This window comes from Scyliorhinus canicula, chromosome 8 (assembly GCF_902713615.1).
Source record: "Scyliorhinus canicula chromosome 8, sScyCan1.1, whole genome shotgun sequence".
Classification (NCBI taxonomy): Eukaryota; Metazoa; Chordata; class Chondrichthyes; order Carcharhiniformes; family Scyliorhinidae; genus Scyliorhinus; species Scyliorhinus canicula.
Window position 1 is genome coordinate 140,886,799 of NC_052153.1, and position 26,889 is coordinate 140,913,687.

The window sequence follows — 26,889 nt, forward strand, 5'->3', positions numbered from 1 at the left end:
GGCTAAAGTAATCCCCAACAATGCACATCAATATTCCTGTACTAATTTAATCTTCTCTATGGTAAGAATTGGTTGCAAATTTAATTGGCTATTCACTGCAAGGCCTGTGCAGATTTGGTTTGGATGACGTTTTCAAGAATGTAAGATGGCTAGCTGTCACCTTTTTACATGGCCACAATTACAGGTCGCATTTGAGAAGTCTGCATAAAACTGCAAAATTCTTTACCTTGTCTCATCACCTGCAATAACTCTACAGTTCATACAACTTATACTCAAAGAAGGAAACAATATGCCCAAAGCTTGGTAAAAGAGGTAAGTTTTAAGGAGTATTTTAAACGAGGAGGGAGGTAGAGGGATGAAAAGGTTTAGGGTAGGAATTTCAGAACTTAGTAGCTTAGGGTCCGGAAGGCAGGACTGCTGAAAGCGAAACAGAAGAACTGGGGATTCACAAAGAGACCAGATTGACCTTTTGGATTTCATGTATAAACCTGATTGGAGCCCTCTGAAACATAGATCCTTCATGAGAGGACTGGAGATTAAGCAGAGATGCAGTTATTTCTGAAGCCTGATTTTTTAGAAAGCCGTACAAGACCTTAATAAATATCTGCAGCAATTAGGAAGAGCTTCCAGATAGGTTTTGATGTAGTACTTGTTAAGCTGACAAATCTGTGAGTACAGCCTGTGTTATTTTGTTATATGTAATTAATGGATTGCTGGAAGTGTTCTATTTACAGGTCTACAAATTGCAGCACTGCTATTCAAAGACATCTGGCAAAGATGATGCAATGGAAATTAGGTATGCAGTGAATGTGGACTGCAGTACAATTGACATTAGATATTTAATACAGTAATGTTTAGGTATCTACAGCAAAAAGGTTTATTAAGTTTTTACCCAGATATTGACTGTAATGCTGCACTAATTTTTCCATGATGTTTTTGCATATATTATTTGACACTGCAATATTTCATTTTGTGTTGAGTTATGGGGAAATCTAAGAATCCTTCTGTATTAATCAGGCATTTCCTTATTTATAAACATGTTCTAATGTACTAAAGGATTCTGGTTATCAGAAACACAATATGCTATTAACAATGTGTGTATTAATTGCAGAATTTTTGGTTTATTATATAGATAAGCTACTAGTTGTTTAATGCCCTCATTGAATTCATATTGATAAAATAATGCTTTTGTTATGCCACTGTATACATATTGGGCGGAATTATTCGCTGGGTCCAAAAATCGCGGAGGCCGTCGTGAACTCGGCCGAGGTTCACGACGGCCTCGGGGCCCGCTCCCCGCACCTAATTCACCCCCACCCGGGGGGCTAGGAGTGGGCCCCCGTCGTTCCCGGCCGCAACCTCGGCCGCCGGAAATGACGCCCGAACGGCGCTTCGCAGATGTCCTGCGCATGCGCGGATGCCATCAGCGCACAGACGACACAAACCCGCACATGCGCGGTGCCATCTTTCTCCACCATCGCCCGGCAAGACGTGGCGGCTTGAACTTGCCGGGCGGCGGAGGGGAAAGAGTGCGTCTGTTTTGGACGTAGGCCCGACGATCGGTGGGCACCGATCGCGGGCCTGACCCCTCCCGAGCACAGCCGCGGTGCTCCCATCCCAATCGGGCCCCTGGATGCCCCAAACGGGCATCCGGCACCCGTTTCACGAATGCAGCGACCAGGTGTGGTTACTGCCGTGGTGAAACGGGCGTGAAGGGCCGGCCGCTCGGCCCATCGGGCTCGGAGAATCGCCGTTCGTCGTGAAAAACGGCGAGCGGCAATTTTTCCGAGAGGGGGGGGGCGGGGGTAGAGTCGCGGGGGCGCCGGGGGGGGGGGGGGGCGTTAAAAATGTCGGGAGGCCCTCCCACGATTCTCCCATGCCACGTGGGGAGCGGAGAATTCCACCCCCTGTGTATTGTCGGCTCAAATAATCTGTACAAGTTATTGTCAAATTTGTCAAATATGTTCATTATGACATTTTATTTCTGTGTAACATGAAATGGCTACCTCATAGAACAGCACACACAAAAAATGAGACTATAAAATAACTCTGGTACCAAGCAGTGTGGATTTCCTTTTTTAACTATGGGCCATGCGTAGTTAAATGATCGTGAACTCTAAATTTTCGATACTGATAAGAAAGAACATCTATCTAACTTTTAATATTCTTAATAGTTCAAAGGCACCTTTGTTAATATTGCTAGAAACACTTCAATTTATTTTGTCCCTAATTTTCGAGGAATATTCCTCTGCACTGTTTTCGCAATGAATAGCTAATGACTCATGGGAGAAAAAAAGGACAGGCAGCAAAATTCTTGCACAGCTTCACACTATTCTTCACTAAGATAATAGCCTTGTCCCACAGTTCTAACCTTTATTGATATACTACCAGAATCTTCTTGGGCTTACTGATAAAGCATAGTTGGATTTCAGTATAACCACACTATCCAGTTGTTATAACAACAAGGAAATCGAAGCAGAATGTTTTTTTTTAGAATCTTTAAGTGGCACAATACTTGTTTTGGCAATGTAACAGTTCCCTAGTGTTGTTGTCCAGTACATAGCTTCACTGAGCCATGCTCATTTGCAGTGCAGACATTGTGCTGTTGTGTTTATGTTACTGTTATTGTACTAATGTGCTTTATTTATTCTTTCACATAATGTGGCTAGGCCAACATTTATAACCCATCCTCAACTGCCCTTGAGATGCCTTCTTGAACCGCTGCAGGTCATGTGGCGTAGGTATACACATAATGCTATTACAAAGAGAATGGCAGGAATTTGACCCTGTGATAGTGAAGGAACAGCGACACAGTTCCAAGTCAGCGTGTTGAGTGGCTTAGTGGTGTTCCCATGCATCTGCTACCCTTGACTTCCTAAGTGGCAGGGGTCATGAGTTTGGAAGGTATTAGTGATAGAGCCTTGTTGAGTGACTGCCCCTTGTCAGTTGTACACACGGCTGCCACTGTAAGTTGGTGTTGGATGGAGTGAATGTTTAAGGTAATGAATGGAGTGCCAATACAATGGGCTGCTTTTTCCTGGATGTTGCCAAGGTTCTTGAGTGTTGTTGGATCTGCATTCATCCAAACAAATAGAGAGCAATCCATCACAGTCCTGTCTTGTGCCTTGTCGATGGTGGACAGGCCTTGGGAGTCAGGTGAGTTAGCCACCACAGAATTCCCAGCCTCTGATATGCTCTTGTAGCCATAGTATTTATGCGGCTGTTCCAGTTTAATTCTGGTCAATGGTAACCTTCAGGATGCTGATAATTGGGGATTCAACGATGATAGTGCCATTCAATGTCAAGGGGCGATGGTTAGATTCTCTCTTGTTGGAAATGCTTGACACTTGTGTGGCACAAATGTTACTTGCTAATTAACAGACTATGCTTGAAGGTTGTGCAGGTCTCACTACACATGGACGTGGACTGCTTGTATCTGAGCTGTTGTGCATGGTTTTGAATATTGTGCAAACATCCTTATCCTTGACCTTCTGATGGAAGTGAAGTCACTGATGAAGCAGCTAAACATGGTTGGGCTGAGGACTCTACCCCGAGGTGCCCCTGCAGTGCCCCAGCAGTGATGTTCTGGGGCTGAGAAAATTGACCTACAACAACTACAATCATCTTCCTATGAGCTAGCTGGGACTCCAACCAGTGGAGAGTTTTCGTTCTGATTTCCATTGACTCCAGTTTTTCTATGGCTCCTTGATGCCACACTTGGTCAAATGCTGCCTCAGTGTCAAGGCCAGTCATTCTCACCTCACCTCTGGAGTTCAGCCCTTTTGTCCATATTTGGATCAAGGCTATAATGAAGTCAGGAGCTGAGTGTCTCTAGTGGAACTCAAAATGACCCTCAGAAAGCATGGTATTTTTTTATCAAATCCCAGCATGGCACTTTGAGAATTTGAATTGCTGTTCAGATACAGTAGCATGGTGATTATGTGACTGGACAGGCAATACAGAGGCCTGAATTAATAATCTGCAGGCATGAGTTTCAACCCCAATATAATAATATTAGAAAATCCCTACACAGTGCAGAAGGAGGTCATTCAACAACGGGGAATTGTGCCCGATGGAACCCTCGCAATGGCTTGTGGTCTGTCACAATGGTGAATCAATCAACGCCCATACACATACTGATGCAGTTTCTTGGCTATGAATATGACGACCAATCTTTCTTTTTCTATATGGGCAGAATTGCGTTCTGTGGTGACCAGAGTCCTTGACGCAAATGATATCGGCCTTTCTCTTCTGTCAGCCATGAAACAATACAGCTCCGATTCCGTAAGAAGAACCATTGCACGCACCAACAGAGGCTTGCAGGAGTCGTAATGTGTGAATAATCTGGACGATATTAGTTGCTGCTTCACTCTCGTAAAAACTTTCTCCTGAGGTGCTTTCCACACCAAGTCTTGATGCTTCTTCAGCAATGTGTGAAATGGGGCGAGAATCATTGCTAGGCCAGGAATAAATTTACCGTATTAGTTTACAAGACCTAACAATGACTGTAATGTCACATTTTCTGGAGTAATGGTTTGCCTAATCAACAACACCTTTTCCTCTGCAGGGTGTAGATCGTCCCGTTCCATGTGATATCCCAAATATATAACTTCCTTGGCATGGTAAATGCACTTTCCCCTCTTGAGTGGGACGCCCATCTTAGAAAACCAGCAGAGGACTTCCAGGTTGCTGAGGTTCTCCCTTTCTGTTGCTCCGCTGACCAGGGTGTCATCCGAGTAGACTGCTGTTCATGATAACCGTCTCAGGTGTTTCTCCACAATACGCTGCAAAATTGTATAAGCCAAAGACAATCCATACGGCATTCTCGTGTATTCATAGAGGCCCCTTTGGGTATTAATGGTTATGTAATGCCTGGAATTGGCGTTAAGTTCCAGCTGGAGATAGGCGTGGCTCATATCAAGCTTGGAAAAGGAATGACCCCCAGCTAACTTTGTGCATAGGTCTTCTATCTTGGATATTGAGTACCTGTCCAGATGGGAATTAAATGCATTACAATCACCTCTTTTCACGATTGAGTAACTTTGATGTGGTCAGCTAGAAACTGACAGCACTTAACTCTGTTTGAAGTGGCCTATCTGTCAATCAAAGTTTATAAATATTGTGGTTAGGCCACTTCAAAGTTACTGAACTGTGAAGGAAGATGAATGGAACAATAATGACAGCTTGGGGGCAGGAGAGAGGTTGTGGAAGCTGTCAACCACAGCCTAGTAAAATCAATAACAAAAAGAAATGAATGAATGGCTTGCAAATCAAAGATCTAAGGGGTTTAAACCCAGCTAACTGGTTTTCTTTTTCCGGGAATTGACAGTGCTGCTTCCTCTACCTGAGCCAGCCCAAGTGAGTGCTAAAGCAGTAACATTTTTCACTGCCTCTGCCTGGACTTTGCTCTAGCTTCCAGACATGGCTGTCTAATCTGGGGGGCTTCCTGACAAGGGTCTCTTAATTTAGGGGGTCTCTGTGGGAGGTCTCGGTACTCAGGGTGTCTCGGTGGGGGTCTCCTTATTTAGTGAGTCTCTGTAGGATATCTCTTTATGATCCTCTGTGGAGAGTCTTTATTTAGGGGTTCTCTATGGAGGTCTCTTTTTTTAGGATATCCTTATTTAGGGGGCCTCTGTTGGGAGGGGGAAGGGGAAGGCAACCCCTGTACGAGAGGGAAGGGCGAACCCAGAAAATCCAAGGGTGGGGAAGGTAGAATTGCGATGTGGTGGGGTGGTCAGCCGTGGGACCTCGCTATTGTACCACTCTCTCAAAATGGTGGCACGGTAGTGGGATTCCCTTGGGAATCCGTCGCTATCCCTTCCTGATTTGTACTCCCAGTGGGAGAATCTTGCCCAATGTGTCTTAACCCCTGGCCGAGTCTCACTGTCTCGCTGATGCATTAAATGCTGAAATCGACTCTACAATAGACTCTAAAGCATTGTTTTTCAAATTGCGGGTTCAAGCCGAGGTTGGTCTTCAGTCTCATCACTCTCCTGTTTCAGAGCAGAGGTTGCATTAACAAACCTTCACACCATGAAGCAATTACTGTTCTTTCACATACTGAAGGTGACAGGAGTGATGGAGGCTCAATGCAGCATGTACCAGAGGAGGACAGTTTCCTGCCATCACTAAAGCAAGGGGCAGATGGGCCTCCGGAGCTGTCCATGTGAGACACCTGACAAAGCTCCACAGCATCAGGTGGAATTAGCCAATGGGACTCTGGAAGAATCAAAAGCTCAAGCAAGTGTTAGTGAAAGGACTAAACCTACCTGTCACTTTACACTGGAGACAGCTCATGTTGAGTGTACCACAACTGAAGAACTTGGCCCAGACTCTGCAACAGATGATGGTGGAAAAGGGTTTATGAGGCCCCAGAAGATCATGCAGATGAACATCAATCACAGGGGAACAGCCAACTCCCAACAGTGATGAGAGGTCAAAGTCACAATTATGTGTGTCAGGAGGTGGAGATGGAATATTACAGTCAGCAGACGCTGGAGTCAGCAGCATTGCAACAAAAAAAATTGTTTTAAATTAATTTAGAGTAGCCAATTCTTTTTATTCCAATTAAGGGGCAATTTAGCATGGCAAATCCACCTGTTTGGGTTGTGGGGATGAGACCCACGTAGGCACAGTGAGGCAGTGACCCGTAGCTGGGATTGAACCCGCGTCCTCAGCGCCATGAGGCAGTAGTGCTAACCACTGCACCATCATGATTTTCCCTCTCTCCAGTTGCTCCGTCTGGACCTGTAGACTTAATTACCTACAAAGACTCGCATTCAAAGTATCGTATTGCATCTTTGACTTTGTCTATATGTATATTTCTGGAACCCACCTCTTCATTCACCTGAGCAAGGAGCAGTGCTCCCGAAAGCTAGTGATTCAAAACAAACCTGTTGGACTTTAACCTGGTGTTGTAAGACTTCTTACTGTTTCTAAAAGTCAGCTTTGAAGGCTTCCTGTCCCCTGATGGAAACATGGCACCTATCCCAGCTCCCACTCTTGCTACTAGTGCCCCCAGAATGATGCCACTGAATCAAGGTGCACCTCCCTCATGTATTGCAACACCTCTCTTCAGCCTGAATGTCCCACAGTGATTACCTAGCAGCCTTCACTCCATTAGAACAATGTCCCTTACATAATGGCTGCACCTTTAAAAAGGGTGAACTACCTGGAGCATGCAGAGAGTAGGACAGCATTATTCCGAGCAATGCAGTCCAGGATCTACTCATGGCCACATTACAATTATGGAAATAAAGTTGAAGCACCAAAATTGCACAGGAATTAACATGGGCATGCTGGGAATTTTTGGGCCCCATGCCTGAAAGTGGAAGTAATCCAATTTCTAGCGTTTTATTCACTCTTCAAAATTTTATGGTTCACTGAAAATGAATTATGGTTTAATGCATGATGTGCTGTTGTTTACAAGATATAGTCCTAACTTACTTTCACTATCCTTTCTTCATCACATCAGGAGATGTGAACTGCATCTCCTGGGTGCTTCCTGAATTATGTAAAAACTTATTTTATTTTTACATTATTTTTCACGAGAGCGTTGCAAGCTATTGATGACATTCCACGTTATTTTCAGCTGAGATGACAACGCAAAAACATAGGAGGTAGGAGCAGAAGTAGGCCGTACGGTCTGTGGAGCCTGCTTCTGCTATTCAGCATGATTATGGCTGGTCGTGGATTCAACTCACTTCCTGCCTGCTGACCATTTTCCTGGCTTTCCTAAGAGACCAAACATCTGCCTACCTCAGTTTTAAATATATTCATTGATGAAACATCGACAACACTCTGGGGTAGAGAATGCAAATTTCACAAACCTTTGAGTGAAGAAATTTCTCTACATCTCGGTCAATGATGCCCTTATCCTGAGATTGTGCCCCATGTTTTAGATTCCCCAAAACATTTTTATTTCTTCTTTTTTTTTAGAACAGTACAGCACAGAACAGGCCCTTCGGCCCTCGATGTTGTGCCGAGCAATGATCACCCTATTTAAACCCACGTAACCCGTATACCCGTAACCCAACAATCCCCCCATTAACCTTACACTACGGGCAATTTAGCATGGCCAATCCACCTAACCCGCACATCTTTGGGCTGTGGGACGAAATCGGAGCACCCGGAGGAAACCCACGCACACACGGGGAGGACGTGCAGACTCCGCACAGACAGTGACCCAGCCGGGAACCGAACCTGGGACCCTGGAGCTGTGAAGCATTGACGCTAACCACCATGCTACCGTGCTGCCCCTGGGTAATCGAAGATCCAAGGAAGTGGGCAAAAGAAGAACTCAGAAGGAGGGCAATGAATAACCCCAAAAGGAAGGCAATGAAAGACTCCAGGAGGGCAGTTAAAGACCCCAGAAGGGCAATGAAAGATCCCAGAAGGACATGAAAGATCCCACACGAGAGAATTGTAATGAGAGAATGGAAACAAGTCAATACTTCGTCTGAGACAGATCTGACTAACAATGAAGAGTTTTGCTGAAGTCAAGACAAAAAGAAATGAAGGTTCCATTTCTGAAATGTATATGTCCAGTCAGAACATGATGGATTCCCCTCAAAGGAAATGCAGAAATTAAATACTTCAAAACAAATTAGGAACTGTTGAACATAAAAAGGAATTAGCAAAAAGAATTAAAATTTAACAGAAGACATTAAAACAACAAGATGAAATGGCTGAAAGCAAACTTGAAAGAAAAGTTGCAAATATTGCAAACATTTACAAAACTAAGTTAAGAAGAAGGAGAAATCAATGAGACAATGGAGAATAAGCTGAACTCCGTGAAAAAACAGTGAGAAAATAAGACGAAGAACAGTGAAGAATTGAATTCGGACAAATAGATATTGAAGAAGGGAATCTTGGCAAGGAGAAATTAACTGAAGAGGTGAAAACATTTAAATTGACAACAGAATCAACAATTCCGACAAATAAAGATTAGGTTGCAGGACAAGATTGCTGAAATGGTCATGTGAATGGAAAAGCACAAGAACCAATATGATAAAATGGTCCATGAAAAAGATACTGAGTTAAAATGCTGGAAAGAGAAGAAACTTTATCTCATGGCATAAGTATCAGAAATAAGAGTACCATGACCATTTCTTCACACTTGCCAGACCACGATTGTGAAAGAACTGTCAAGACATAAGACCGTGTTGATATGTGCCTGCATGAATTATAATGTTAGGTGCTCGGCAGAGCAAGGGTCAACATGCCGACAGAGTGATGTATGTAGTCACAGGGTCAGAGAACTGTCCAGGACGGAACTCGGTAAGCAGCAAGCCTGCATGGAACAGCTCCATGCAAGACCATATCATGGGTTGTACGTAGTTAAAGCCTACTAATACAACCCTACCTACATCCTCTGGCCCCACACACATATTACCATTGTGGTCCTTAATGAGCCCTACTCTTTCCCTAGCTATATTTTGACTCTTTTCTTTTTGAAAATCTTTTTATTGGCTTTTTTCATATTTATAAACAGTTGTTACTTATATACATTACATTTTTCTTGCTTATTTGTTTTATTTTACAGAGAGGTTTGTTTTGTCCTTCATTTGACTATCTGTATGTATATTTTGGATCGGTGTATGTTATCCTCTCCTTCCTCCTCCCCCCCACCCCCATTGGTTTCAGCACCCTTCCTCTTCTCTCATGGTTTCCCCACTTTTCTCCCTCCCCCCCCCCCCCCCCCCACCCCAGGTTGCACAGTCCTTTGGTTCTTCATCTTTTTTTTCCCCCTGCTTACTCCTCGTTGCTGGCCTCGAACAGATTTTGGAACAGGCCGACGAACTGCCCCCAAGTATCCAGGAAGCCTTCCTCTGACCCTCGGATGGTGTACTTAATCTTCTCCAGGTGGAGAAATTCCAAGAGGTTGACTCTTAATATACTTGTAAAACTGATGTGACCATCAATTCACTAGAGACACGATTGGAAGTAAACTGTGGTTTTAATAGTCTTACAACTGAGCCAGCCTGCGACCAGAGGAACTGAGCCAGCCTGCAACCAGAGGAACTGAGAGCAGGGCTTACGGCTGCAGCACTTTATACTTCCGGTAGTGGGAGGGGCCATAGGCGGAGCCCTGTACAAGCTCCTCATCGCCCCCTATGAGCAGAGCTGCGCAATGGCTCACATACAGAGCCCACAAGGACATAATACAATGCAATGCAATACAGTGTGAATTACAATACAGTATAATTCACCAGAAAAACAACTTAGGATTTTCCTTTATTTTACCTGCCAATATCCTTTCATGCCCCTCTTACACATTCTATACTTTTCCACGACTTCTGTTGTTTTGAGCACTCGATATCTGTCATAAGTCTCCCTTTTTCTCCTTTCAAATGTTGTATATCACTCGATATCTAGGGTTTACTGGAATTGTTGGTCCCACCCTTTTTCTTGATTGGAACATGTTGGCCCTGTACTCTCCCTATTTTCTTCTTGAATGTGTTCCACTGTTCTGTCACAGATGTATCTAAAAGTGCCTGCCCCCAGTCCACTCTGGTTAAATAATATCTGATTTCATATATCATATCTCACAATATATTGTGGAACCAATGAGGGAGCAGGCTACTTTGGATTTGGTATTGTGGAATGAGGAGGGATTAATTCAGGGGTGGGCAAACTTTTCCGTACAAGGGCCCCATTCAGAAATTCACAATTTTAAAGGGACGCATAGTATATTAAGTAAAATAATTAATATTTTAAATAGCAAAAATAAAAGGTCTTTAAAGAAAAAAGCACATTTATTTGAAAAACAAAGTAACTCAGTAAGTAACAGAACAATGTCAATGAGCATGATGCATCTGACTGCAGTCATTTACCAGTTTGTTGAAATCAGGTGTCAAGTTGCTTGTGCTGATCCTTAACACTGACAGAAGCACAGCCTAGCCGATTCAACGATAAAAACGCGCGTAGTGGGGTGGATGAGTGGGGCTGCCTTATTGGTCGGTTTAGTTGGGTGTGCGACCAATAGGAGTCCAGGTTACAAACAATAATAAGGCTTATTGTTTGTAACCTGGACTCCTATTGGTCGCACACCCAACTAAACCGACCAATGAGACAGCCCCACTCATCCACCCCACTACGCGCGTTTTTATGCGGCCCGCCAATGAGGTGCCCGGAATCATAACCGGCATTTTTGAAAAGCCGCCGGGGAAAGCCGCTGAAGTAAATGCGCTTATTGAATAAGCGCATTTACTTCAGCGGCTTTTCCCCGGCGGCTTTTCAAAAATGCCGGTTATGATTCCGGGCACCTCATTGGCGGGCCGCATAAAAACCTTTGTCGGGCCGCATGCGGCCCGCGGGCCGTAGTTTGTCCACCCCTGGATTAATTGATGACCTCATAGTTTCTGATCCTCTAGGGTATAATGACCATCGTATGATGGAATTCAAAATTCAGTTTGGGGGTGAGAAAGTGGAGTCCCACAATAGTGTTCTGGAATTAAACAAAGGTAATTACACAGGCACGAGGACAGATTTGGCCCCAGTAGAGTGGGCAGGAAGGCTAAAAGATAGGACAGCTGATGAGCAGTGGAGCTGTTTAAGGAGATACTCAATCTCAATTCCTCACAACTAAAATATATTCCAGAGAGGAGGAAGTATGGTAAGATGGGTAAAAAACATCCATGGCTAAACAAGGAGGTCAAGGACATTATAAAGACAAAAATTAAGGTATATCATGTTTCAAAGACCAGTGGCAGGCTGGAAGATTGGGAAACTTCCACGCATAAACAATGGGTTACTGAAGAAATAATAAAAATAGCTAAGGTAAATTGTGAAAGAAAGCTAGCACAAAATATCAAAAAGGATAGCAAAAGCTTCTATAAGGACGTAAAGAAGGGCTAGTTTAGCACACTGGGCTAAATCGCTGACTTTTAAAGCAGACCAAGGCAGGCCAGCAGCACAGTTCAATTCCCGTACCAGCCTCTCCGGACAGGCGCTGGAATGTGGCGACTAGGGGCTTTTCACAGTAACTTCATTTGAAGCCTACTTGTGACAATAAGCGATTTTCATTTTCGTTTTCATAAAAGGGAGAATCACTGAAGTGAATGTTGGTCCCTTGGAAGATGAAATTGGAGAGTTAATAGTGGGGAACACAGGAATGGCGGAGATGCAAATCAACATTTTGCCTCAGTTTTCACTGTGAAGGACATTAGTACCATCCCTATAGGAATGGGTAATTCAGAAGTAATAGAAAGGGTGGAACTTAGAACAATCAGCATCAACAGGGAAATGGTACTCAACAATTATTGGGATTGAAGGCAGACAAATCTCCACGGCCTTGGGTATTAAAGGAGCAGTTGAGATAGTGGATCCATTGGTTATAATATTCCAAAATTCTCTGGACACGGGAAAGGTTCTAGTGGATTGGAAAAACGCTAATTTAATGTCATTGTTCAAAACGATAAATGAAAATCTTTTACTGTCACAAGTAGGCTTCAATAAAGTTACTGTGAAAAGCCCCTACTCGCCAGTGGTAAACCCAGGTTAAAGAGGTCCTGGCTTGAGACAATTCACACCTCTTTAACCTGTGGTTACCCCTATCTCTGGATCTGTACAGATTCAATTACCTGCTAATGCTCGCATTCTAAGCATTGTCTGGCATCTTTGAATTTGTGTATATATATGTTTCTGGAACATACCTCTTCATTCACCTGAGGAAGGAGCAGTGCTCCGAAAGCTAGTGTTTGAAACAAACCTGTTGGACTTTAACCTGGTGTTGTAAGACTTCTTACTGTGCTTTTCCATAACCATAAGACCATAAGACCATAAGACATAGGAGTGGAAGTAAGGCCATTCGGCCCATCGAGTCCACTCCGCCATTCAATCATGGCTGATGGGCATTTCAACTCCACCTCCCAGCATTCTCCCCATAGCCCTTAATTCCTCGCGACATCAAGAATTTATCTATCTCTGCCTTGAAGCCATTTAGCGTCCCGGCCTCCACTGCACTCTGCGGCAATGAATTCCACAGGCCCACCACTCTCTGGCTGAAGAAATGTCTCCGCATTTCTGTTTTGAATTTACCCCCTCTAATTCTAAGGCTGTGCCCACGGGTCCTCGACTCCTCGCCTAACGGAAACAGTTTCTTTGCGTCCATCCTTTCTAAGCCATGTATTATCTTGTAAGTTTCTATTAGATCTCCCCTTAACCTTCTGAACTCCAATGAATACAATCCCAGGAACGCCAGCCGTTCCTCATATGCTAGACCCGCCATTCCAGGGATCATCCGTGTGAATCTCCGCTGGACACGCTCCAGTGCCAGTATGTCCTTCCTGAGATGTGGGGCCCAAAACTGGACACAGTACTCCAAATGGGGCCTAACCAGAGCCTTATAAAGGCTCAGTAGCACATCGCTGCTTTTATATTCCAACCCTCTTGAGATAAATGACAACATAGCATTCGCTTTCTTAATCACGGATTCAACCTGCATGTTTACCTTTAGGGAATCCTCGACTAGCACTCCCAGATCCCTTTGTACTTTGGCATTATGAATTTTCTCACCGTTTAGAAAGTAGTCTATGCTTGGATTCTTTTTTCCAAAGTGCAAGACCTCACATTTTCTCACGTTGAAATGCATCAGCCATTTCCTGCACCACTCTCCCAAACTGTCTAGATCCTTCTGCAGCCTCCCCACTTCCTCAGCACTACCTGCCTGACCACCTAACTTCGTATCATCAGCAAACTTCGCTAGAATGCCCCCAGTCCCTTCATCCAGATCATTAATATATATGGTGAACAGCTGCGGCCCCAACACTGAACCCTGTGGGACACCGCTGGTCACCGGCTGCCATTCCGAAAAAGAACCTTTTATCCCAACTCTCTGCCTTCTGTCAGACAGCCAATCCTCAACCCATGCCAGTAGCTCACCTCGAACACCATGGGCCCTCACCTTACTCAGCAGCCTCCTGTGTGGCACCTTATCAAAGGCCTTTTGGAAATCCAGATAGACCACATCCACTGGGTTTCCCTGGTCTAACCTACTTGTCACCTCCTCAAAGAATTCTAACAGGTTCGTCAGGCACGACCTCCCCTTACTAAATCCATGTTGACTTGTTCTAATCCGACCCTGCTCTTCCAAGAAATTAGAAATCTCATCCTTAACGATCGATTCTAGAATTTTACCAACAACCGAGGTTAGGCTAATTGGCCTATAATTTTCCATCTTTTGTCTTGATCCTTTCTTGAACAAGGGGGTTACAACAGCGATCTTCCAATCGTCCGGGACTTTCCCTGACTCCAGTGATTTTTGAAAGATCTCAACCAACGCTTCCGCTATTTCTTCAGCCACCTCCCTCAGAACTCTAGGATGTAGCCCATCGGGGCCAGGAGATTTGTCAATTTTAAGACCTTTTAGCTTTTTTAGCACCATCTCTTTTGTAATGGCAACCATACTCAACTCAGCCCCCTGACCCTTTATAATTTTTGGGATATTACTAACGTCTTCCACTGTGAAGACAGACGCAAAGTACTTATTAAGTTCTCCAGCCATTTCCTCATCTCCCATCACTAGCCTTCCAGAATCAGTTTGAATTGGCCCAATGTCTACTTTGGCCTGACGTTTGTTTCTTATGTATTGAAAGAAACTTTTACTATCATTTCTTATATTACTGGCTAGCCTGCCTTCATATTTGATCCTCTCCTTCCTTATTTGTCTCTTGAATCTTGAATCTAACGGTAATCTGCAAAATGTTCTCCCATTGATACTTTAACAACTTGCCCAGCTTTGTTACCTAAAATTAAGTCCACGACCATTCCTCTCTTGTAAGACCTTCTACGTACTGGCTTAAAAAGCTCTCTTGGATGCATTTAAAGAATTCCGCTCTCTCTAAACTTTTCACACTATGACTGCCCCAGTTAATGTTGGGCAAGTTGAAATCCCTCACTATCACAATTCTATTATTTTTACATTTCCCTGAAATTTGCCTAAATATCTGCTCTTCTATTTCTCTCAGACTGCAAGTGGGCATATAGAATACTCCCAGCAACGTGATTGCGCCTTTTACATTTTTAGGTTCACCCATATAGCTTCATTTGAAGAACCTTCTAAGATGTCGTCCATCCTTACTGCTGCAATTGTTTCCCTGATCAAAATTGCGACACACCCTCCTCTTTGACCTCCTTTCCTCTCTCGCCTGAAGATCCAATATCCTGGAATATTGAGCTGACAATCCTCCCCCTCTCTCAACCATGTTCCAGTGACAACAATTACATCAGACCCTGACATTTTAATTTGTTCCCTCAACTCATCCGCCTTGTTTATCAGATGTCTTGCATTAAAATAAATAAATCAAATCTTGCCAAACTCCCTTGTGACGTAACTGGCCTAAACTTCTATGCCTTCCTGACTCACTTGCTGACTCTTCTCATTTTAGATGTACACCTCCCCCTGTAGAACCTTCTGTCAACGTCCCCCCCCCCCCCCAAGCTAGTTTGAACCCTTCCCAACAGCACTAGCAACTCCCTGCTGGGATGCTGGTCCCATTTCGATTCAGGTGCAACCCGCCCACCTTCTACAGTTCTCACCGTCCCCACAATGGTCCCAATGTCTCAGAAATCTAAAGCCCTCCCTCCTGCACCATCTACCAAGCCACACATTCATCTGGACTAATCTCCTATTTCTATACTCACTAGCATGTGGCATTGGAAGTAAGGAAAAGGTTACTACCTTCTAGGTCTGGTTTTTTAATCTACTTCCAGTGCCTTAAATTTTGCTTGCAGGATCTCATCACTTTTACTACCTATATCGTTGGTACCAATATACCACAATATGTCTGTTTTCCCTCCCTAATCAGAATGCCCTGTAGACATTCAGTGACATCCCTGACCCTGACATCAGGAAGTCAACATACCATCCTGGAGTCTCTTTTGTGCCCACAGAGACACCTGTCTGTCACCTTTAGAATTGAATCACCTACTGCTATAGCCCTGGCATTCTTCCTCTTCCTGTCTTGTGCAGCAGACGCACCCATGGTACCATGAAGTTGTCTGCCACTGCATTTCCCTGCACAATCATCTCCCCAACAATATCCAGTATGGTACATCAGTTAGGAAGGGGGATGCCCACAGGGTACTCCTGCACTACCTGCCTTCCTCTACAGTGATGTTAGTCTATGACCTTTCTGCCTGTTCAACCTTCACAACATCACTGAATGGGCTATCCACAACTTCTTCAGCATTGTGGGTGCTCCATGATGAATCCACCCTCAGATCCAGCTCAGAAATGCAGTTAGCCGGTAATTACTGTTGGACATATTTCCTGCACACATGATCAGCAAGGACATCTGAAGCTTCCATGATTTGCCACATAGTACAAGAGGAGCATATCAAATAATAATAATCTTTATTGTCACAAGTAGGCTTACATTAACACTGCAATGAAGTTACTGTGAAAAGCCCTTGTCGCCACATTCTGTCGCCTGTTCGGGTACTCGGAGGGAGAATTCTGAATGTCCAAATTACCTAACAGGATGTCTTTCGGAACTTGTGAGAGCAAACCAGAGCACCCGGAGGAAACCCACGCAGACACAGGGAGAATGTGCAGACTCCACACAGACAGTGACCGAAGCCAGGAATTGAACCTCGGACCCTGGTGCTGTGAAGCAACAGTGCTAACCACTGTGCTACCGTGCCGCCCATCACGGGTGCAAGCTCTCCCACCATGACCACCTTTAAGTCCCCTATTGACTCCCTTTTTTGCAACACCATTTCATAATTTTGTACAATGTTGTGCAGCATTGTTTCAAAAATCTTTCCTTCCACTTTAAAATGTCAGGCCTTGCCTGTTAGCCAAGATTATCTTTGCCAGGGAGGAGGCAAGAGAATAATGAATCTGTAGAGGCCATACCCAGCACACTTAGCAGCAATGAGCCTTCATTACTGCCTCAAAAGCTGGAATAGTCAGCAATTCTCTTAAAATTGTCCGTTCGATCATGGGCATGGCACCAGGGAACCTGCAAGACATTGAGGCTCAGGTGCAGCAGATAGAGAGATTCTTGCAGGAGGAATCTCTAAGTTCGGTGCACGCAAAAATGACATCAAACAATGTGGCAGTACCCACGAGGAACAAGGTCACTTACCTTGATGTGAGTGAGAAACTACACAGGAGGAGGCTCTGTTGATTCACAGAGGTCATGGCTGAGTTGTGCAGCTTTCTTCAAGAAGACCTGCCAGCCAGAAGACGACACTGCCAATAGCATTGAAGCTCCCTGTAGACCTGAACTTTTTTTGCAACTTGTTTTTTCCCAGGCCCCGCCGTTTATCTGTGTGGCATCTTTCAGTCGGCTGCATACAGGTGTGCCCAAGCGTTGAATGATGCCCTTTCCACCATGGTGTCGTAAATCATCTCTCTTGACATCAATGTCTGGACACAGGGTTTGCTTTTGTACCTGTAAAGTGTGGTCAACTGCATGCAGGTTGCAGTAAGGACTCCTGTGCAGAATGCAGATAGGTAAATTAAAAGAAAGGGCTCCCATTCTTTGAATGTGCAGCTGCTATGTAACCACCAAAAGAGTTTCCTTCAAGTCTGGCCTGTTACTCTGGCAGTTGCGATGGTCCATTAATTTTCGAAAATCAGGACTATTTTAACTATTCTGACTAATGTCAAGGTGAAATGGATACTCAGGGATAAGGGGTATCCCCTGAGGCGGTGGCTGCTCACACCCCTTTGGCAATTGTAAACAGATGTCTTGAGGAGGTATAATGAAAGGCACCTTTATACAAATTACTTTAATCGAATAGGCCTGTGGGCTGTTCAGGATACGTGCAGGTGCTTCAACCACTTGGGTGGGCCTCTACAGTACACAGCTGCCTGGTCTCCTGTGTCACTGTAACATGCTGCATGTTCCATAACTTGGTGTAGGGTGAGAAGGAAGCCGCTCCTTGGAAGAGGAAAAAGAGGAGTGGGAGGAGGGATTTCAGGAGGAGGAATATAAGGAAGAAGGCACATGGGAGGGACCTTGGAGATGAGGCACATGACATGGACAATGAGGGTATGAGGAGTCCATGAACCATGTGGCTAGAAACCTGTCATTCTACATGTTGGGAACCTAGCAAGGGAGCAAACCAATACCCCAAAAGCAGAGAGGGGTAGGAGACAACAGAGGCCGGGTATTGTACACATCCTGCAGCAGATTTTGTGAGACTTCAGCAGCAACTGGATGCTGCTGACTGAAAACAATAAGCTGTGACCGCATAATGAGATCAACATTTGTATATATATTGTACGTAGTTTTAAATTTTTTCTCATAAAAGCTTCATCAATTAATGTGCTGCTGAAGGGCAACTAAGGATGGGCAATAATTGCTGGCCTAACCAGCAACGCAAGGCAGTTGGCCTCATCATTCAGGGCTGACACTTTTGCTTGGCCCCAGGTAATAAATGGTGTCTCTGGCTGAGATGCTGAAGAATCCAAGGAGAGACTGATTCCCTTTAAAAGCATAGCTCCCTAACACTCCTGTTCAGGTTGCTTGGTCCTTGGTGTGGTCTTCTGATGGGTATGCAGGGTGAGTACTGACTCGCAGCGCTACTCCCTCTAGTCACTAATCTGACACCTGCAAGATAGTCCAGTTCAGGGATCTTAGCTCCCCTCCCATTACTGCTTTGGACCATTGTGATTACACAGGAATTCTTGCATCTGTTACGTGCGCTCCAGGTGCTTCTGCATAGGGCTTACCACAAAGCTGACCATTCCCTCATGGCTGCTGACCAAGTGCTCTCCAACCCAAGTCGAGGATGAGGTGATGACCATCACGGGCCAACCCATTTTAAAAGCATTCACACTCCATGCCTCAAGGCTCTCAGCCAGATGAGCAGTTATCTCTCGCTGGAGATCCAAATACTCAGTTCCAAATGGGGAATCCAGAGACTCTACCTCACTGACCCATCCAGCATGTGTATTATTTCCTTCCCAGGAGGAACTGTGTAGTATAAGGGACTTGCATAGTAAATTATAACATTGAACTGGGTACAGTACCAGCCATCCTGTGATGTAAATTGTGATTTTTCCACTGCGCGCTATTCTCCGCCCGATCACAATTCTTGCTGCCAGGAACAGGAAACACCTTATTTTTGTTAATATATGGAACCTTATCAAATACCTCTGGATGTCCATACAAACAACATTCATATACCCTCCCTATCTGCCATGCTAGTTACCACCTCCATGGGGGAGGCAGTGGCATTGTGCTATTGTCGCTGGATTGGTAATCCAAAGACCCAGGGTAATAATGCTCTGGGAATCAGGGTTCGAATTCCACCATGACAGATGGTAAAATTTGAATTCAGTAAAAATCTGAAATTAAAAGTCTAATGATCACCATGAAACATTGTCATGAAAACCCATCTGGTTCACTAACGTCCTTTCGGGAAGGAAATCTGTCGTCCTTACGTGGTCTGGCCTACATGTGACTCCAGATTCACAGCCATGTGGTTAACTCTTAAATGCCCTCAGGGGTGGACAATGAATGCTGTCCCGGACAGCGAGCCCCACCTCCCATGAATGAATAAAAAATAAATAGATACACTTAACTACATTAGTCAGACGTGACCTCCCCTTCACATATCTGTGTTGATCTCTTTGATCTAATGAGACACGTGCAAGAGATCAGTGGGAATTTTTAGTTAGGTCACAAAAAATGTGCAGAAGAAAATACCATCAGTTTTTTAAGTGGTGCAGTGCAATATAGATGTTTATAATTAATGGCATAATCGGTATAATGAATGTTTTCAAGTGCATTAATATCTGTTCTTTAAATTAATTATATAAATGTGTTTCTCTTTTTTTACATTGATCACTTGTTCACACTTGCAATTGTTTCCAGTCTGTGCTGGAAACAATTCAATTAGTGTATTTACTGATTTTTGGTTAAAAGTTAGTTTGAACGTGAAGTTAATTTATACTACAAATTTTAAATTGATGGCTGGAATTTTTGGCCTGTTCAATAAGCTTGGTGGAAAAGTTTCTGTTCAGGTAATTTCTTTGAGGTTTCCATTGATCCTGGCATGATAGTATGTGAAGAGATCATGCAATCCTCTTCCAGATTTTCCATTAAAAAATAGCTAGAATTAATTCATCCCTTGGAGTGAATAATTTTAAAACAAAACTTCAAAATTGTCAAGATTACTGTGTAACGTCTAATTGCTACATCCGCAATTAAACTGAATAGCCTACATTTTATGGATGGCATTAATGGCTCTGAATAACTACACTCTGCTCCACATAACTTGGACTATCACTTATACACAAAATTGTGTTGTGTAACATCCCAGCCACAAGTTCTCCCCTCAACCCCATAATTTATATCTGACAGCAGACTGGGAGGGTCTGATTAGATGTCAAGTGGAAATATCTGGATCCACTTAAAATTCAACCCTGACAGAGCACAAACCCTGGTCAACAAGCCAATTCAAATTAAGTAACGTGATGAGAAAAATGGAGAGTTCTATTCGGATCAAGCCCAAAGGACTTTTTAAAAGCTTTATTATTCCCTCGTATACTTTTGAAATGACGTAATCTATGGCACCACAGTTATATAATGGCCTAATCTAGAAATATTTTGCAAGTGAAAATCATGCAGAAATATATTTCTGAATTCCTTAACCCTTTTCCATACAAGTTGATCTTTAAGATCATAAAGAGCTATAGGACTAAAACTGGACTTGGTAACATATGGGAACAGGAATAGACCATTCAGCCCAATGACTCTGACCTATCAGACCATGGCAGATCTGTACCTCAACTCTCTTTACCTGCCTTTTCCTCATATCCGAACAAAAAATACATCGAATTCAGTTGCATACAGATGCAGCAATATAAATTGTATAAATGTTACATATTGGGAATAATTTAATACACTGAATTTATTTAACTCCAACGATTTTGCACCCACTATGCATTATTAATGCCAAAGAAAATAGAAGTCACAGTATGTCATGTAATTTCATACCAATATAGATTGGTATTCTCACCATAACATTAGGCTTTGAGGGCTTGATGCATCAAAGCATTCCTAGTAATCGTGAAAGCCTTTTCTTCTCAATGATAAATGCAGTGGGTGGTGGCCATCTAGTTAATCCTTCCAGAGTAACCTACAATTTCAAATAATAAATGTAGTTACTATTATTATTAAAACATAGGATTATAGACTTGAATAGGAGAGAGGGAAACTATTAAGATCATCATGCTTCTACATTATATGCATTGTTCCATTTCCTCTGGTCCTTCCCATACTCTATCCGAATTTAATTTTCAATTTTTTTCGACAGGCATTTTAAAAGCTAATATGGATTATGCCTCTGTCACTGTTTCTGTTAAGATACTTAACCGACATCTGCAGAAGGAAATACTCCAAGGGGCAGGATTTTCCAGATGGCCGGCTATCCCATCCTGCCACCCAAAGAATCGGCAGGGAATGCATCTCCACCAATTGCAACAGCCCCTCAGTCACTTAACACTCCAAGGAATTCAGTACCTCACCTGGACGGATGTCCCATCTCTGAGAGCTGCCAATCAATTTGAATGGCCTGCTCCTGCACTGTAGAAATTATATGATTCCATGGTTATATCCAGGCACCTAGTTGGGTTGGGGTGGTGGGGGTAGGACTCAGATATGGTGGTCTCTGATATGGGGGTCTCTTATAGGGGGTCTGATAGGGGTCTAATGGAGGGTCTAATGGGGGGTCTCTGTTGGGGGTCTCATGGGGGATTCCTCATGGAGGGTTCCTAATGGGGTTCTGATGGGGGTGGCAGTGAGGGGTTTTGGGTAACCCTCATGTATACGTGCCGTGGGGGAGGGCGGCTGTCATTCCTATGCTGTGGGGGAGAGGAATGTATGCCCTTACTTTTCAGAGGGTGGGTGGTAGTATTTATGTGGGGGGGGGGGGGGGGGGGGGGGGGGGGGGGGGGGCAGCTGCTGGACCTAAGTATCTGGTTGCTCTCTCCAAATGGTGACCCAATACTGGGAGTCTGACGAGCACCCCACCATGCATAAATATGCATGGCAAGGAAGAGGGAATTGCTCCTGGGAGCCGCTCATAACGCTAGCACAGACCAGGAGCGATTCTACTCCAACGGGAGAATGTAGTCTTCCAAATGGGGAATCTTGCCCCCATTGACAGCAGTGGGATCAGACGATCCCGTCACTGGCCAATGGTGGCCTGTCTCCCGCTATCGAGAAACATCTGGTAAAGAGGCCAGAGAATCTCGCCCAGAGTAAGGTTTACAGTAAATGAGATTCTGCTCATTCACATTTGGAAAGTGAGGAAAGTTTTCTCTGATTCCAGTTGCAGAGAATGCCCCAAAAATACAAGTTCTTTCCCAGGATTGTTTAAGTTGGAACGTATTAAATTTTACAAAGCTTGCGATATGAAAATGAAAGAACTGCTCAACCAAGCTCATAAATACAGTCAGTGTTGACTTCTCAGAGTTTGGATTAAGTCTCAGGGCTGCCATTCCTGTGGTACCTTCTCCTGCCAAACACTTTGAAGTAATGTTCAGTATTCCAAGAACTAATGCATCATTAAGATGGAAGCAAATTCATAATTTTGTTTGGAGTTTTGCAAGAACATTGAAGATCGCATACACTCATAAATTGCAATACAGCTTAGTTTTTTATACAGTTATATTGTTGAACTGGATGAAGTATAAACTGCAGCAAAAATTGAGTAAACATGTGAATGATTGGATAAGAAGGAAGCTGCCACTGACAGCACCCATGCTCAGCTAAATAGTAAGGCAAGTTCAGTCATTCGTGTGCATTTTACTTAACTAATTCAAAGACTTTTCTGAAAAATGCTAACCATTATAAACATATATTCCATATTACTTGTGGACCATCTGTCAGATGCAATTTAATTATTTTGAACTTGTGAGCAGCTAAAAGCGCATATGGGGTTGGCTGAGGGTTGCCAACAGATATCAGGGGCTGCATTCTCCCCTAACCGGCGTGACGGAGGGTTCCAGAGCAGGGGAGTGGCGCCAACCACTCAGGGGTCGCGCCTCCCCAAAGGTGGGGAATTCTCCCCACCTTTGGGGGCCAGCCCCGCGCCAGAGCGGTTGCCACCAGAAGACTGGCGCAAAAAACCGGCGCCCCCGGCAGCGGGGCTGGCCGAAAGGCTTTCGCCGGTCCGCGCATGCGTCGGCAGTGATGTCACTACCGGCGCATGCGCGATGTGGGGTTCTCTTCCCATGGCGGACGCGGAAGAAACTAGTGCAGCCAGGGCACTGGCCCGGACTCTGAGGGGGGGGCCCCGATCGCGGGCCAGGCCACCGTGGGGGCACCCCCCGGGGTTCGATCGCCTCCCACCCCCCCAGGACCCCGGGGGCCTGCTCGCGCCGCTGAGCCCGCCGTTCCAGAGGTGGTTTAAACCTCGGCGGCGGGAGAGGCCTCCCAGCGGCGGGACTTCGGCCCATCCGGTCCGGAGAATCGCCGCGGGGGCCTCTCCGATCGGAGTGGCGAGATTCCTGCCCCCGCCACTTCCCGGGTGGCGGAGAATCTCTGCCACGGCGGGGGTGGGATTTTAGGCGCCCCCCAGGCGATTCTCCGACCCTGCTGGGGTTCAGAGAATTTCGCCCCCAGGGGTGCGATTCTCCTCATTTTGGGCAGGTTTGATGTAGTCATTCATGCCAGGGTGCGATCCAGACCATTCACCCACAGCTAGTGCCCAGATCTCAAAGTGGTTGAGGGTCCCCCGCAACCCCTCACCCACAAATATCGCGACCCAGGTGCAGACATGGCTGCAAAAGAAAGGCAGGCAGTCAAGCTGAAAGAACCCTTGACTGCATACAGCCTCAACCTGTAAATCTCCACCTCAACCAGGCCCCAAATCAGTCTAATGAGCAGGTTATCTGACTTGATCACTGTTCTCTGCAGTAAATGGCCAAAGATCAGGAAGATGCAACTGAAGTGCAGTCAGAAATCAAGTAGGAGCCTCCTAAAATAATCAAAGGTTGGAACTTCTCACCTGAAGTTGGTTTACAAGTTGGTCAACTGGTGATAGCCAGTTTACCTCGTGGAATGCAATAATAATGTTGCGTTATTGCTGTGTTATTGCTATGTAAATGAATGAACCCATTCAATGGCTGGCATTTCTACCTATGATCAAGAAAATTATGGATTCAAGTCCTAACCCAGGGGCTTGAGCAAGTAAGTGCAGTACTGAGAGAAAGGTGTAATGTTGGAAGTGCTGCCTTTCAGATGAAACATTCAACTCAGGCCAAGATTGCACTTTCAGGAGGACGCTATTCAAAAAGAGCAAGGGTGTTTTTCCTGGACTCTGATCAATATTTACCCCTCAGTACCATCTAAAAAAGAATATCTGATCATTACCATATTGTTATTTATGGGATCTTGTCATGTGTCAATAGATTGCCACACTTCCTATCTTACCCACTAATAAAACTTCCACATCAAATTACTTCATTGCTTTGGGATGTCAAAAGGATGTGAGACTATATAAATACAAGAATTTAATTTTTATTTATTTCATGATACCTTAGTCAAGTCACAAACACAAATGGTCACAGCTCTCCAGCTAAGTTCTGAACTATTCTCTGCAAGTTTTGGGCTAACAAGGGCCTTTGACTTTCACAACAGTGGCAAAGGGGCTATAATCAAACAGAGATCCTCAAATAACATCAGGGGCAGTTCTGGAAACACATCCAGGCAAAGTCTCCACCTTGACGGATACTGTGGAGGGAGAATTGGCACCTGCATACCCCTAGTTGTCATTGGCTTCCAGTTTTAAAGTTGGCGTACGTCCTGGACAACCATGAACTGATGTTCACTGATGATTGCACAAAGTTCAGCACTATTTGGGACTGCTTGGTTACAGAAGTCGCCTGTTTCCATATGCAACAAGACCTGGACAACGTTTAGACTTGAGCTGATAAATGATAAGTAACATTTGTGTCATACAAGTGCCAGGCAATGACCATCTCCAACAAGAGAGAATCTAACCACCACCAGTGGTATTCAATGACATTACCATCACCGAGTCCCCCTCTATCAATATCTTGAAGGTTACCAGAAACTGACTGGACAAACCGTATATATAATACGGTTACAAGGGCAGTCAGAGGTTGGGAATTCTGCAGTGAATAACTCATAAGAACATAGGAACATAGGATTTGAGATCAGAGGTAGATAATTCAGCACCTCGAGCCTCCTCTGCCATTCAATCAGATCATGGCTGATCTCTTCCTGGTCTCAAAGCCAATTCCCTACCTGTTCCCCATATCCCAATAACCGTTATTTTTAAAATCAGATATATATCAATCTCCCTCTTGAACCCATTTAATGATTTGGACTTCACCGCACTATGGGGCAATAAGTTCCACAAATTCACCACCCTCTGGAAAAGTAGTGCCACCTCACCTCAGTTTTAAATCAGCCATCTATCAAGCTCGATGTGACCTCTTGTTCTAGATTGCACCATAAGGGGGGTGGTCATAAAGGGACCACTACATTTGGTCTACATTTATTCACCTGTTGATTCCCAAAAACTGTAAACCATCTATAAGGCACAAGTCAGGAGTGTGATGAAATACTCTCCATTGCCTACATGAGTGCAGCTCCAACAACATTCACGAAGCTCAACACCACCTAGAACAAAGCAACATGCTGATTAGCCCCCAATCTACCACCTTAAACATTCACTTTCTTCACCAGCAATGCACTGTGGCAGCACTGTGTACCATCTGTCAGAATCACAGAATCTGACCACTCCACTCAGAGCCTCACTCTCTCTGACCGCTCCACTCACAGCCTCACTCTCTCTGACCGCTTCACTCACAGCCTCATTCTCTCTGACAGCTCCACTCACAGCCTCATTGTCTCTGATCTCTCCACTCACAGCCTCACTCTCTCTGACCACTCCACTCACAGCCTCATTGTCTCTGATCTCTCCACTCACAGCCTCACTCTCTCTGACCGCTCAACTCACAGCCTCACTGTCTCTGATCTCTCCACTCACAGCCTCACTCTCTCTGACCACTCCACTCACAGCCTCACTCTCTCTGACCGCTCCACTCAGAGCCTCACTCTCTCTGACCGCTCCACTCACAGCCTCACTGTCTCTGACCGCTTCACTCACAGCCTCATTCTCTCTGACCGTTCCACTCACAGCCTCATTGTCTCTGATCGCTCCACTCACAGCCTCACTCTCTCTGACTGCTCCACTCACAGCCTCACTGTCTCTGATCTCTCCACTCACAGCCTCACTCTCTCTGACCGCTCCACTCACAGCCTCACTCTCTCTGACCGCTCCACTCACAGCCTCACTCTCTCTGACCGCTCCACTCACAGCCTCACTCTCTCTGACCGCTCCACTCACAGCCTCACTCTCTGATTGCTCCACTCACAGCCTCACTCTCTCTGACCACTCCACTCACAGCCACACTCTCTCTGATTGCTCCACTCACAGCCTCACTCTCTCTGACCGCTCCACTCACAGCCTCATTCTCTCTGATCGCTCCACTCAGAGCCTCACTCTCTCTGACCGCTCCACTCACAGCCTCACTCTCTCTGACCGCTTCACTCACAGCCTCATTCTCTCTGACCGCTCCACTCACAGCCTCATTGTCTCTGATCTCTCCACTCACAGCCTCACTCTCTCTGGCCACTCCACTCACAGCCTCATTGTCTCTGATCTCTTCACTCACAGCCTCACTCTCTCTGACCGCTCCACTCACAGCCTCACTGTCTCTGATCTCTCCACTCACAGCCTCACTCTCTCTGACCGCTCCATTCACAGCCTCACTCTCTCTGACCGCTCCAATCACAGCCTCACTCTCTCTGACCGCTCCACTCACAGCCTCACTCTCTCTGACCGCTCCACTCACAGCCTCACTCTCTCTGATTGCTCCACTCACAGCCT

At 44.9% G+C, this 26,889-nt stretch overlaps 1 long non-coding RNA gene across 1 annotated transcript in view; it reads left to right on the forward strand.

The window, feature by feature from the left end:
- Positions 1–541: 541 nt before the first annotated feature.
- The window catches only part of LOC119970013, a 43,727-nt gene continuing 17,379 nt past the window's right edge, over positions 542–26,889 (forward strand). The window contains exon 1 of the long non-coding RNA XR_005461516.1: positions 542–668. This is a non-coding gene — a long non-coding RNA (uncharacterized LOC119970013). The remainder of the gene's footprint in view (positions 669–26,889) is intronic.